Source organism: Erpetoichthys calabaricus, chromosome 14 (genome assembly GCF_900747795.2).
Source record: "Erpetoichthys calabaricus chromosome 14, fErpCal1.3, whole genome shotgun sequence".
In the NCBI taxonomy this organism is placed as follows: Eukaryota; Metazoa; Chordata; class Cladistia; order Polypteriformes; family Polypteridae; genus Erpetoichthys; species Erpetoichthys calabaricus.
This window is the reverse complement of record NC_041407.2, coordinates 110392378-110405951: the sequence shown is the minus strand read 5'-3', so window position 1 is coordinate 110405951 and position 13574 is coordinate 110392378. Positions and strand designations below refer to the sequence as shown.

At 45.5% G+C, this 13574-nt stretch overlaps 1 protein-coding gene across 1 annotated transcript in view; it reads left to right on the top strand.

Moving 5' to 3' along the window:
- Positions 1 to 1386: 1386 nt before the first annotated feature.
- The window catches only part of map3k14a (mitogen-activated protein kinase kinase kinase 14a), a 35357-nt gene continuing 23169 nt past the window's right edge, over positions 1387 to 13574 (top strand). Inside the window, 1 exon segment of the mRNA XM_051918891.1 lies at positions 1387 to 1672. The gene's annotated coding sequence lies outside the window, so the exon portion shown is untranslated.

Below are 13574 nucleotides of genomic sequence, written 5' to 3'. Positions count from 1 at the left end.
ATCTCAAAGTTGTCCAAATCAGGTTTCTTCCATCTTAAAAATGTTGGGAAATTAAGGCACTTTCTAAACAAACAGGATTCTGAGAAATTAATTCCTGCCTTTATCTCTAGTAGGATTGACTACTGCAATGCGGTGTTCACTGGATGTTCAAACTGTTCTTTATACAGCCTCCAGTTAATCCAAAATGCGGCTGCAAGAATTATTACAAGAACAAGAAAATACGAACACATAACTCCAGTTCTTAAATCCTTACACTGGCTCCCGGTTAAGTTTAGGGCAGATTTCAAAATCCTTCTTTTAACATATAAAGCCTTAAATGGCCGAGGTCCGGCTTACTTGTCTGAACTTATCATGACTTACAAACCTGAGCACACATTAAGATCTCAAGATGCCGGTCTGCTTAGGATTCCAAGAATTAATAAAATAACAGTGGGACCCCTAAACTGTGGACTAGTCTGCCTGCTACTATAAGAGATGCCCCTTCACTCTCAGGCTGAAGACTCACAACTTCAGTTTAGCACACCCTGACTAGAGCTGCTGATTAACTGTGCAGACTGCATCTCTGTTGTTAGTCATTAGCACTAAAACATAAGTAACATGATAGGTAGAATTTCACCTAATCTGTTTCTCTTCTCAGTACTCAAATGTGGCACTTGGTGCCACTGCCCACCTGCCAAGTTGTTTTGCCTGCCTGAGGTAAAGTCATCTCTGAAGGAAGATTGCAGGAATTGTGGGGTAGAGTGGTCCTTTCATCGGATTGGCTGGCCCAGCGTTATCTCAGCTGTGGAATGGCCAATAGGGCGAGGCAGCTTGATGGCCATCTAAACAAATCCAAATCATATTATGTGATACCATCTACTGTTAAATACTGCTCTGTACTTGTAATATTTTACTATTATACTGTCCTGAGGATTACTAGTGTTCTGTTCTGTGTATTGTGTTATTATATTGACCCCCACCTACCTGGAAAGGGGTCTCTCTTTGAACTGCCTTTCCCAGGTTTCTTCCATTTTCTTCCCTACTAGGGTTTTTTTGGGAGTTTTTCCTTGTTTTCTTAGAGAGTGAAGGCGGGGTGGGCTGTCAATAGGCAGGGCCTGTTAAAGCCCATTGCGGTACTCCTTGTGTGATTTTGGGCTATACAAAAATAAATTGTATTGTATTGTACTTCAACGCAGCCCGATGCTTCTCAAACCGCCAAACGGAATGTGAGACGTAAGCGCTGACACAGAGGGGCTCATCTAAACCGTGCAGTCCTATTTCTCTGCACCCCGCAGTCCGATGACGGACCGGCTACTCTCAGCCGCCGAACGACTCCTGGCGCTCGTGCCCGTGAGAAGCCGCGCGCCCGACGACTGGCGGGATGAGCGAGGACGAGCAGACGGCAGGAAGGAGCGGCTCGGCATGGCGGCCACTTTCGCTTTCGATTCTGTCACATGGGGCCGTGAAGGCGGAGAGATCGGCGAGTCAAGCGGTCCTCAGTGTCTAATAAAGAACAGACATTTTGTAGCGGCCGATTCTCAGCTAGAAAGAGAAAACTAAGCGGTAAACATTCGAGGCCGGGGCCGCCCGCGAGAGACGAACAGAATCGCCGGCGAGGAGCAGCGAGGGGAATCCCCGAGGAGCCATCGCGAGGCGCAGCGGAGCGGCGTGCAGAGAACCAGCGATAAAGGCGGTAAGAGGGGGAGAAAATGGCGGACAGCCGGCAGTCGTAGTTGGGGCAGCCGCAGCGAACGCGTCTCCTCCGTGGAAAAGCGCGCTGGCGATGGCCGAAAGTCGTCGGGGCCTCCAGGCGGCACTTCACTCCGCGACGGTCGGGTCTTTTCCAGCCTCACCGTTTGTACTGCCTGGCCCGGGAGGCCCGCGGGGCGCCGATGGGAGGCGCCGGCGCTTCATGCCAACCGAGCCCTTGGCAGGCGTGCGGGGCGTAGCGGAGAAGGCCTTGAACTGCAGACCCCGAGGTTGGGGGTTCGAAACTTTCTTTAGACATTTTTACACAAGAACACGTGAAATTTGTCTTCTTAGTTTTACAAACAGATAAGAAAAAAGTGCGAACAAACAGTGAGAGGAGACGAGACAGGTTGAGACTTACCCAGAAACTCTAGTAATGTTGACATCTTTTAAAATCTGAACTTTGTTCAAAGTACTTCTAACAGATCGACAGTACATTTTACCTAAAATGGGTCCCTGATACTCGGGAAAAAGTACAGTACAGTACACTGCTTCTGAACTTCATTTTATTATCATCATCTCTGGTATTCCTTATTAAAGAGAGTGGTGGGCATGGTGTGCCCACGAGCAGGTCACTTCACTTGAATGTGCGCCAATTGGACAACCCAAACAAGAAATGTAACTGATTGTACTTGAGATGTTGTGATTCACCTCGGGAAAACGGCGCCAGTCTAAGTAATAAATAATGAAGTGCCCAGCTGGCGCAGTGTGGCACGCCTCCCTTGAAACTCTTGTCACACAAGCGCCCCATCACGTTCACATCATGGTTACCGTTTTTGTTGTTGCCAGTAGTGGAGTGCATTTGTGCCTCGTTGCTCCCTCTCTGCTTATTCAGTTTTTTAAAGATTGTCATGTTGTGTTGGTGCACCGCTTGAGGGGCCTTTCACTAAAACTGGGCCTTAAGCTGTAGACCCCCTGATCACATCGGACAGGTTGCATTGTCACCGAGGGTCTCGTCTCCCCTTTTTTTGCATGTCAAAGCAACTCAAACCTGCAACTTGAACCTTATGGAGTCGTCCTTGGCTGCCTTGCATTTTCGTACGCAGGCCAGTAACACCTCCGCCTGCCTCCTGTTGCGCTGGCATTCTTGTCGTTCACCCCTTGTGTTTGGCCCGCTGAGCTGGGTATTTGTCACTTGGCACAGCTGACAGCTTGCATGCAGGTGACGTCGAGGCGATTGTGTTCAACTCTTCACTTTATTGATATCTGTGAAGTGCTTTCAGATGTGTTTACTGTGGCAAGGTGTGCTGCACCATACCCTGTAGTGGGCAATGCCAGTTGGGGTTGTTGAGGCTGTTACCATGCAGGATTAGTTCAAATCAAATTTTAATTGTCACGTACAGTTGCTCACAGTAGAAAATGGCGTGAAATGCTTAGTCGTGGAACTCCAAGAATGTGCATTAGAGAGAGGAGGAGGTCGGGGGCACATACTGATTACACCGCTGTGCTGCACCCACCACACGACGGACCACCTCAGGATCCCAGAGTGTAACAGAGGACACCGCAGCACCACTCTGGAGCAGAGGGAGGTTTATTTATTTATTTATTTATTTATTTATTTATTTATTTATTTATTCACAGTGGCTGGAGTGCCAATCCTGCCACCAACCCCCGAGTCTGCCCTGTAATCTGTGCCACCACCACCCGCTCACGGCACCATGCAGACCCTACATTGTTGGATAGAAAGCAGCACCCCAGGTGTCCACATGACCACCATCATAACATTCTTTCACATGAAGCCTGAAAGCCATGAGGACTGATTGAGATCATTTATGTTAGGTAGAATGCCCAGTGGGGGCCCGGTGGTCTCGTGGCCTTGGAACCCTGACAGTTTTTTTTTTTTTCTCCAGCTCTCTGGACTTTTGTTTTTTTTCTGTCTTACCGGCCATCAGACTTTACTCTCTGTAACAATTACAGTGGAAAGGCACACACCTGTCTATATAAGGTCCCACAGTTGACAGTTCATGTCAGAGCACAAACCAAGCATGAAGTCAAAGGAATTGTCTGTAGACCTCCGAGACAGGATTGTCTCGAGGCACATATCTGGGGAAGGTTACAGAAAAATTTCTGCTGCTTTGAAGGTCCCAATGAGCACTGTGGCCTCCATCATCCGTAAGTGGAAGAAGTTCAAAACCACCAGGACTCTTCCTAGAGCTGGCCGGCCATCTAAACTGAGCGATCGGGGGAGAAGGGCCTTAGTCAGGGAGGTGACCAAGAACCCGCTGGTCACTCTGTCAGAGCTCCAGAGGTCCTCTGTGGAGAGAGGAGAACCTTCCAGAAGGACAACCATCTCTGAAGCAATCCACCAATCAGGCCTGTATGGTAGAGTGGCCAGACGGAAGCCACTCCTTAGTAAAAGGCACATGGCAGCCCGCCTGGAGTTTGCCAAAAGGCACCTGAAGGACTCTCAGACCATGAGAAAGAAAATTCTCTGGTCTGATGAGACAAAGATTGAACTCTTTGGTGTGAATGCCAGGCGTCACATTTGGAGGAAACCAGGCACCGCTCATCACCAGGCCAATACCATCCCTACAGTGAAGCATGGTGGTGGCAGCATCATGCTGTGGGGACTGGGAGACTAGTCAGGATAAAGAGAAAGATGACTGCAGCAATGTACAGAGACATCCTGGATGAAAACCTGCTCCAGAGCGCTCTTGACCTCAGACTGGGGCGACGGTTCATCTTTCAGCAGGACAACGACCCTAAGCACACAGCCAAGATATCAAAGGAGTGGCTTCAGGACAACTCTGTGAATGTCCTTGAGTGGCCCAGCCAGAGCCTAGACTTGAATCCGATTGAACATCTCTGGAGAGATCTTAAAATGGCTGTGCACCGACGCTTCCCATCCAACCTGATGGAACTTGAGAGGTGCTGCAAAGAGGAATGGGCGAAACTGGCCAAGGATAGGTGTGCCAAGCTTGTGGCATCATATTCAACAAGACTTGAGGCTGGAATTGCTGCCAAAGGGGCATCGACAAAGTATTGAGCAAAGGCTGTGAATACTTATGGGCATGGGATTTCTTAGTTTGTTTATTTTTAATAAATTTGCAGAAACCTCAAGTAAACTTTTTTCACGTTGTCATTATGGGATGTTGTGTGTAGAATTCTGAGGAAAAAAATGAATTGAATCCATTTTGGAATAAGGCTGTAACATAACAAAATGTGGACAAAGTGATGCGCTGGGAATACTTTCCGGATGCACTGTAAGATTAGGCAATACTAAGTATTTTTTATAAACCTTCCTTTCTTCATCTTGTAAAGCACTTTGAGCTGCGCCACCTGTATGAAAATGTGCTACAGAAATAAATGTTGGTGGTGTTGTAAATTGAGGGACCTGCCTGCAGGGCTGGCCGCACTTACGGAGTGACAGAGCAATGGCAGCTTAAGGGGCCTTTCTTGCTCAGGGCCCATCGGAGTTGAGTCACTCCTGGCGTTTACTGGATTCTTAGACCCCAAGCCTCAGAGCCACCACTCTGCCCACTGTGCATTAGAAGAATATCAAAGGGCCAGCAGTAAATACTGTTGAATATATACTGAATTGTATTGATCTGCAATGATAGCATTACAGGTGCATCTCAATAAATTAGAACATCATTGAAAAGTGAATTTCCATCCATCTATTGTCCAACCCGCTATATCCTAACTACAGGGTCACGGGGGTCTGCTGGAGCCAATCCCAGCCAACACAGGGCACAAGGCAGGAAACAAACCCTGGGCAGGGCACCAGCCCACTGCAGGGCATGCACACACACACCAAGCACACACTAGGGACAATTTAGGATCGCCAATGTACCTAACCAGTATGTCTTTGGACTGTGGGAGGAAACCGGAGCACCCAGAGGAAACCCACGCAGACACAGGGAGGACCCGGGAAGCGAACCTGGGTCTCCTAACTGTGAGGCTACCCACTGTGCCACCGTGCCATTCAATTCAAATTCAAAAAGTGAAACTCCTATATTCTATAGATTCATTACACACAGAGTGATATATTTCAAGCGTTTATTTCTTTTCATTTGCTTGCCTACAGGTAATGAAAACTCAAAATTCAGAAATGTCCGTCTGTCTGCCATGGCCAGGTGTCCTACTGCTCTCAATAACAGGCTGGTAGGTGGCAGCAAGTTGAGGTCAGACCTGCTGAGATGGTCCCCAAGGTTTAAATTCCATAACGTGTGGACAGAGCAGGTCCATCTGTAGGGTCCATTGAATGGACGCTTACCTCCAAATCCGAGGTTCTGGGTGTCCCTGGCCTTTTAAATGTAAATTTAAATTCTGCTTGTCGGGTTTTATCTCCTGAGTGGTCTGTTCTATGCAGTGCCTTTTGAGAAGAGCCCCACCACTAGTGGTCTTATAAAGAGCAGTTCTTAATTTGTAATATATTTAATAATTCTAGTGTGGGTGTTCCCTTGGCCTGGTCCAACCACTTGGGACCTCAGCAATGAGGGTCCTATGAGCCAAAAGGGAGTTGCGCCACATGGCCAGTCCCTCACAATGCAGGTAATGAGAGCGGCACAATAGAAATGCAGTTATTAATGCTTAGTGACATGTGCTGTCTGAAGGGGCCTCTATTATTATTATCATTATTATTATTATTATTATTATTAATAATATCACCACTAGCGGTCTTATAAAGTAAAGTTCTTCATTTGTAATATAATATGTTTAGTAATTCTAGTATTAGTGTCTGTAGTATAAACAATTTATTTATACAACTCCTTTAACAAACATAAGGTATTGTACAACATGTAATCTTTCTACAGTGGAATCTTGGTTTATGAGTGTTTGCAAGACGAGCTAAAATTTTTAATAAATTTTGACTTGATAGACGAGTGAGGTCTTGCAATACGAGTAGTACGTATACGCTTTGTCTGCCGAGCATCACGTGATCACAACTGAGCTGATGGTGGTTCTCTCTCTCTCTCTCTCTCGCTGCGGGATTGTGGGTAATCGTCTCCCATGCTCGGTCTCAGTCGGCGTGCCTCACTCATATAGTCAACATCTGTACGAGCGTATACTGTGTACTACAGCATGGTGACCACGTGTGTGTGTGTGTGTGTGTGTGTGTGTGTGTTGTAATGTGTGAGTCCCCATCTTGCACCCCAAAACACGAAGCTGAGTCTCAGTACTTTAGCAACACCATCTTTATTCAGCTTGAAACAGCAACAGCGCGGTTATTTATTGTAGCGGGATCTGCCACTCTACTCACGCACAGACACAGCAGTTGGGCAGGGTCATGGCCGGGTAATCCTGTGCCCTGCATTTCTAATGTTCCTCGTATCACCCATCAACGGCAGGCGCTTACAGCATGTCTGTGATGTTTTCGGATTCGCTTTTACGGTGAACTGCCACAGCGCTGGGAGACTGCGATTGCTTTGGGACGCTCTTCTGCATGTCATCCCATTGGGTGAAAGCCCACAAGAGTTTAGAAACTCACACCAGCCATGATTCATTTCAAAGGTAAAGTGCAGGTTAATTTGTTTACTATATTTTTACTTTATATTTTGTATTATTCATTTTTATATGAATAATTTTGGGCTGTGGAACGAATCATCTGAGTTTCCATTATTTCTTATGGAGAAATTCGCTTTGATATACGAGTGCGTTTCCGGAATGAATTACACTCGCAAACCGAGGTTCCATTGTATATCATCTCTCTATTATATAAAAAAAATCCTGGGACGAGATGAGACTTTTTCAGAGAGACACTTTCATGTCCCGCAACATGAGACTTTATGCCAAGAGATTTAACCACATGCAGGGCCGGAAATAAAAGACAAAGAGTAGAAGACAAAGTAGAACGTCATAAAGAATTCAAAAACGTTGGTGCGGTACACATGCAGAGCAATTTAGAGATTATGAAAGGACAAAAATTCGAAAGTCTCAAAAAACTGATTGTTAGCACACATGCAATCTTTACTAATGGAAATTATTACTAGGTGAAAATAACGGAACAGAGAAAAGAGATTGAAAATATGGACATGTGTGATATAACAGAAGTATGTAGATATTGTTCGGATTTAAACTTTAAGTTGGAGACTTGCAGATCGTCTAATTCGTGTTGCCATCAGGGTGTTTCTTCCCAATGAAGAGGCGTATCTACGAGAAATGAAAGATTTGTTATTTGGTGAAAGTGAAATCCACAAACACTACAGGCAAAATATCCGCGTCTTCAATAATCTGTTCACATTTGTCTCATTCAATGCTGAAAATGTAGATTTACACGATTCAGGACATACGCTATGAGAATCTGTGGTCCCGCAACAATTACAGCTATGACAAACACAATTGGGGGCAGGTTTATATTTCTGATGATGGAGAAGCGATGCAACAAAGAATCGAAAGAGTTAAACGATCAGACGTATTAGAAATTCTACTGCCAATAATGGAGACAAATCCATACGTTCAAAAGTATCGCACTTTATACGAAATGTATCTGAAAAACACGGACAAAGAAGTTTGCTTGGATTTCTATATGAATCTGAAAGATCACAGTCACATTTATAATAAACCAACATGTGACACACTGATAATAGTTTAGAAAGATGGAGACATCAAAGACAGAGTTGATGTTCGTGTTTATCCAAAAGCACAGCGCCACTCGTCACAAACGGCAGATCTGGGAAATGACAAGTGTGTAGGACCTGCACGGGGGTTGGCAAGCGAAGGGAGCCCCCTAGTATTTAATACTATTACAATTTACAATTTACAATCATACACGTTTTTACACTTTATGAAGTCTCTTTGTAAATATACATATCTTATAATTCAGTATTTACAGTTGTGCTGCAAATTTTGTGAACCCTTTAGAATTTTCTATATTTCTGCATAAATATGACCTAAAACATCATCAGATTTTCACTCAAGTCCTGAAAGTAGATAAAGAGAAACCAGTTAAACAAATGAGACAAAAATATTATACTTGGTCATTTATTTATTGAGGAAAATGATTGAATATTCCATATTAGTGAGTGGCAAAAGTATGTGAAGCTCTAGGACTAGCAGTTAGTTTGAAGGTGAAATTCGAGTCTGGTGTTTTCAATCAATGGGATGACAATCAGGTGTGAGTGGGCACCCTGTGTTATTTAAAGAACAGGATCTATCAAAGTCTGCTCTTCACAACACGTGTCTGTGGAAGTGTATCATGGCACAAACAAAGGAGATTTCTGAGGACCTCACAAAAAGAGTTGTTGATGCTCATCAGGCTGGAAAAGGTTACAAAACCATCTCTGAAGAGTTTGGACTCCACCAATCCACAGTCAGACAGATTGTGTACAAATGGAGGAAATTCAAGACCATCGTTACCTTCTCCAGGAGTGGTCGACCAACAAAGATCACTCGAAGAACAAGGCGTGTAATAGTCGGCGAGGTCACAAAGGACCCCAGGGTAACTCCTAAGCAACTGAAGGCCTCTCTCACATTGGCTAATGTTCATGTTCATGAGTCCACCATCAGGAGAACACTCAACAACAATGGTGTGCATGGCAGGGTTGCAAGGGGAAAGCCACTGCTCTCCAAAAAAAAAAAAACAGTGCTGCTCGTCTGCAGTTTGCTGAAGATCACGTGGACAAACCAGAAGGCAAGAATGTTTTGTGGACGGATGAGACCAAAATAGAACTTTTTGGTTTAAATGAAAAGCGTTATGTTTGGAGAAAGGAAAACACTGCATTCCAGCATAAGAACCTTATCATCCCATCTGTGAAACATGGTGGTGGTAGTATCATGGTTTGGGCCTGTTTTGCTGCATCTGGGCCAGGATGGCTTTCCTTCATTGATGGAACAATGAATTCTGAATTATATCAGAGAATTCTAAAGGAAAATGTCAGGACATCTGTCCATGAACTGAATCGCAAGAGAAGGTGGGTCATGCAGCAAGACGACGACCCTAAGCACACAAGTCGTTCTACCAAAGAATGGCTAACGAAGAGTAAAGTTCATGTATTGGAATGGCCAAGTCAAAGTCCTGATCTTCATCCAATCGAAATGTTGAGGAAGGACCTGAAGTGAGCAAATAATGTGAGGAAACCCACCAACATCCCAGAGTTGAAGCTGTTCTGGACGGAGGAATGGGCTCAAATCCTCCAAGCCGGTGTGCAGGACTGATCAACAGTTACTGGAAACGTTTAGGGAGTCACACCAGATACTGAAAGCAAAGGTTCACATACTTTTGCCACTCACTAATATGTCATAGTCGATCATTTTCCTTAATAAATAAATGACCAAGTATAATATTTTCGTCTCATTTGTTTAACTGGTTTCTCTTTATCTACTTGTAGGAGTTGAGTGAAAATCTGATGATGTTTTAGGTCCTATTTATGCAGAAATATAGAAAATTCTAAAGGGTTCACAAACTTTCAAGCACAACTGTACTAATGGTGATGTGTTTATTTACAGCACTTTTTTATAGTAAACACCTTCTGGCTACAGAGACGACGCCTGCCATATTTTAGCCCAGGCTGGTGACGTGACTTGCTCAGGGTCACCCATTGAGTCGGAGGTGGCTGATCCTCGTCACCACACCGTGTCACAGCACACTTCCTTCCTATACGATGAGAGCCCAGTGCGTCATACCTTCAAAGACGTGGCCTCATATCTAGATAGGAACGAGTGAAGATGTCACATTACATACATTACTGTGGATTACGTGGAGCAGGGTGGATGTGGGGAAGGGGGTTGTCCTCTTCAGATCTTGAATGCCCTTGAGGTTTTGGTTTTCTGGAATCCCTGCTAGCTGGGGTTTTTGTTGTCCTCTCCTTCCTGGCTGTTTGATCTTCACTTATACAGTTGTGGCCAAAATGTTGAGAATGACAGAAATATTAATTTTCACCAAGCTTGCTGTTTCAGTGTTTTTAGATCTTTGTGTCAGATGTTTCTCAGGTAAACTGAAGTAGAATTGCAAGAAGTTCAGAAGTTTCAAAGGGTTTTATTGACAGTGACATGACGTTTATGCTCAGAGTCCATATTTGCAGTGTTGGCCCTTCTTTCTTTATCCAGAGGTCTGCAATCCCCCCTGGCAGGCTGGCAATCAACCTCTGGGCCCAATCCAGACTGATGGCAGCCGCCCATAATTGCAGGATCAGTGCTCGGAGTTTGTTAGAATTGGTGGGTTTTTGTTTGTCCACCTGCCTCTTTACCGCAAGTCCTCATTGGGATTAAAGGTCTGGGGAGTTTCCTGGCCATGGACTCCAAATTTGGATGTTTTCTTCCCCAAGCCATTCAGTTCTCACTGTTACCTTATGGCCCGGTGCTCCGTCATGTTGGTCACCAAACTGTTCTTGGGTGGTTGGCAGAAGTTTTGGTCCCATTCTTTATTTGTGGCTGTGTTCTGAGCCCTGCACTGCCTTGGCTGACATGAATGACCTGAGGATGCTTTGCTGTTGGCACAGTGACACCGGACTGATGAGAGCGCCGCAGACCTTTTCTGTTTTCTGGGATGCCCCAAACAATCACAAAGGGGATTCATCAGAGACGATGACTTTCCCTCAGCAGTCCAATCCCAGAATATCAGTCTGTCCCTGATGGTTTTCTTGGCTTCTTTGCTGCCCTTCTTGATGCCCACCAGGCCGTCCTCCACAAGTCTTCTCCTCACTCCCACTTACCTGCTGCCATTCCTGAGCAGACTCTGCCCCGCTGGTGCCCCGATCTCGAGCCATGAATCCACTTTAGGACACCCTCCTGGCGTCTTGCTGGACTCTCTTGGGCGCCCTGACACCTTCTTCACCTCGCTATTGTAACTCAATCAGCAGGACAGAGTGACCTCCAGCCTTGTCCTTGTCGTCACTGTCACCTGAGTTAACGAGAGGATCACTGAAATGACGTCAGCAGGTCCTTTGGTGGCAGGGCTGACATTCAGTGGTTCATTTTCATGGCAAGGAGGGACTTTGCAGTTCATCTGCTCACTCGTCAGAACATTCTGGAGTCGATGCAAATTGCGAACATAAAAACGGAGGCAGTAGACTTTGTGAAAATTCATATTTGGGTCATTCTTCAAACGTTTGTCCACGTCTGTATTTCCAGGCTGACCACCCATTATACTGTATGTCCCTTAGAGGCTTTTCTCCTTTCTATTTTAATTTATCTTTTTTCATTTCTAAAGCACTTTGTGTGTCACACTTCTGCTGTGTGCTGTACAAATGTATGTTGTTGTTATTCTTATGATTTTAATACCTCTGTCTTTATCCACGAAATGCTAATGGTTGTTAATCAGTCACACAAGAACTCGCGCACCCCTGGCCCTTGGAGCTTCCACACGGTCTCAAATCGACAGCTTCTTCTGTGACACAAGCAGCACGACACCGAATTTGGGCTGCGACTCCTTCTCACGGCCAGCAGGGGCGCAGCTGCGTGCCTTGGCATGACACGAAAACAAGAATTGATCGCTCACGACGCCGCATGTCTCCCACGAGACGACAGAAAGAAGGTTCAGACAAAGGCCTCATGCGTGGTGCTGCTGGGACCCCAAAAACCCTGAACTGGAATAAGTAGGTGTGAGGATGGCAGGGTTATGATTTGACCCCGACTGCTGTGGACTGGTGCCATGTCCAGTGTTGACTGCCACCTTGCACACTGTACCAGTAGGGTTATGTTCCCGGCCACCTGGTTAATGTCAGTGTTTGAGAATGTGTAACATTTGACATGACCCATCCGTCCGCCCACCCATTCTCTCAACACGTTTAGTCAGTTAGTGGTCTTCAGCGGCTCGCCCTTGTCCAGAATGCCCAGCTGCTCAGACACCTCACTTATGCTGAGAGCACAGAGCACATCACTGCTCTTCTCTGTCAGCTACACTGGCGAGCCGTTTCTTCACGTATGAAATCAAAAACTTCTCCTTCTCACTTTTTGGAGGGTCTCGCCCCCTCATATCTGGCTGAGCTCCTTCACCACGACAGCCCTCCTTGTCTACGGTGGTCCTACAGACCAAACTACACAGGGAGACATCACATTCAGTGCCATGGCCTCCACGATGTGTCTGAGGCGGCTCTTCCTCATTAACTCTTGGTTTTTATTCTTTGTGTTTGTTTAGTGATGTGCTTCATTATCTTGTTATTTGTTCTCTTATTTTTTTAGGGTTGGTTATGTGTCTTAAGTGGCAACCATGAGGTTGGCAAAGGTCAGATTTGGGGAGAAGGCACTGGTACGGCGACCCACCACACGACAAAACACCTCAGGTAGACACGTGGTCCAGGCCCACCCTCCAGAAATGGCCAAGTGTCATTCTGCTGTCATTAACGGCTTGTAGGTGGCAGCAAGTTGAGGTCAGTCCTGCTCAGATTGTCCCCCAGATTTAAAGTCCTTAACGTCTGGACAGAGCGGGTCCAGCTGTAGGGTCCACTAAATGGACACTTGACTCCAAATCTCAGGTGGTGGGCTCCCCTGTCCTTTTAAATGTAACTTTAAATTCTGCTTGTCGGGTTTGATCTCTTGCTATGCGGAGGCCCAACTCTAGTGGTCTTATAAAGAGCAGTTCTTAATTTGTAATATATTTAATAATTCTAGTATTGGTGTCTATGTGGGTGTTCCTTGGCCTGGTCCAACCACTTGGGACCTCGGCAATGAGGGTCCTATGAGCCAAATGACCCCTTGGGGAGTTGCACCACATGGCCAGTCCCACACAGTGCAGGGAATGAGAACGGCACAATAGATATGCAGATATTAAAGTGTGCTCTGTGAAGGGCCTCTATTATTATTATTATTATTATTATTATTATTACTTATATTTTGGCTGACACCTTCATCCAAGGAGACTTACAACATTTGACATACAATCAGTTCCATTTCTGTTGTTTTTCCAATTAGAGCGCACACCGATGAAGTGACTTGCTCGTGGTCACACCTGTCAGTAGTGGCATTTA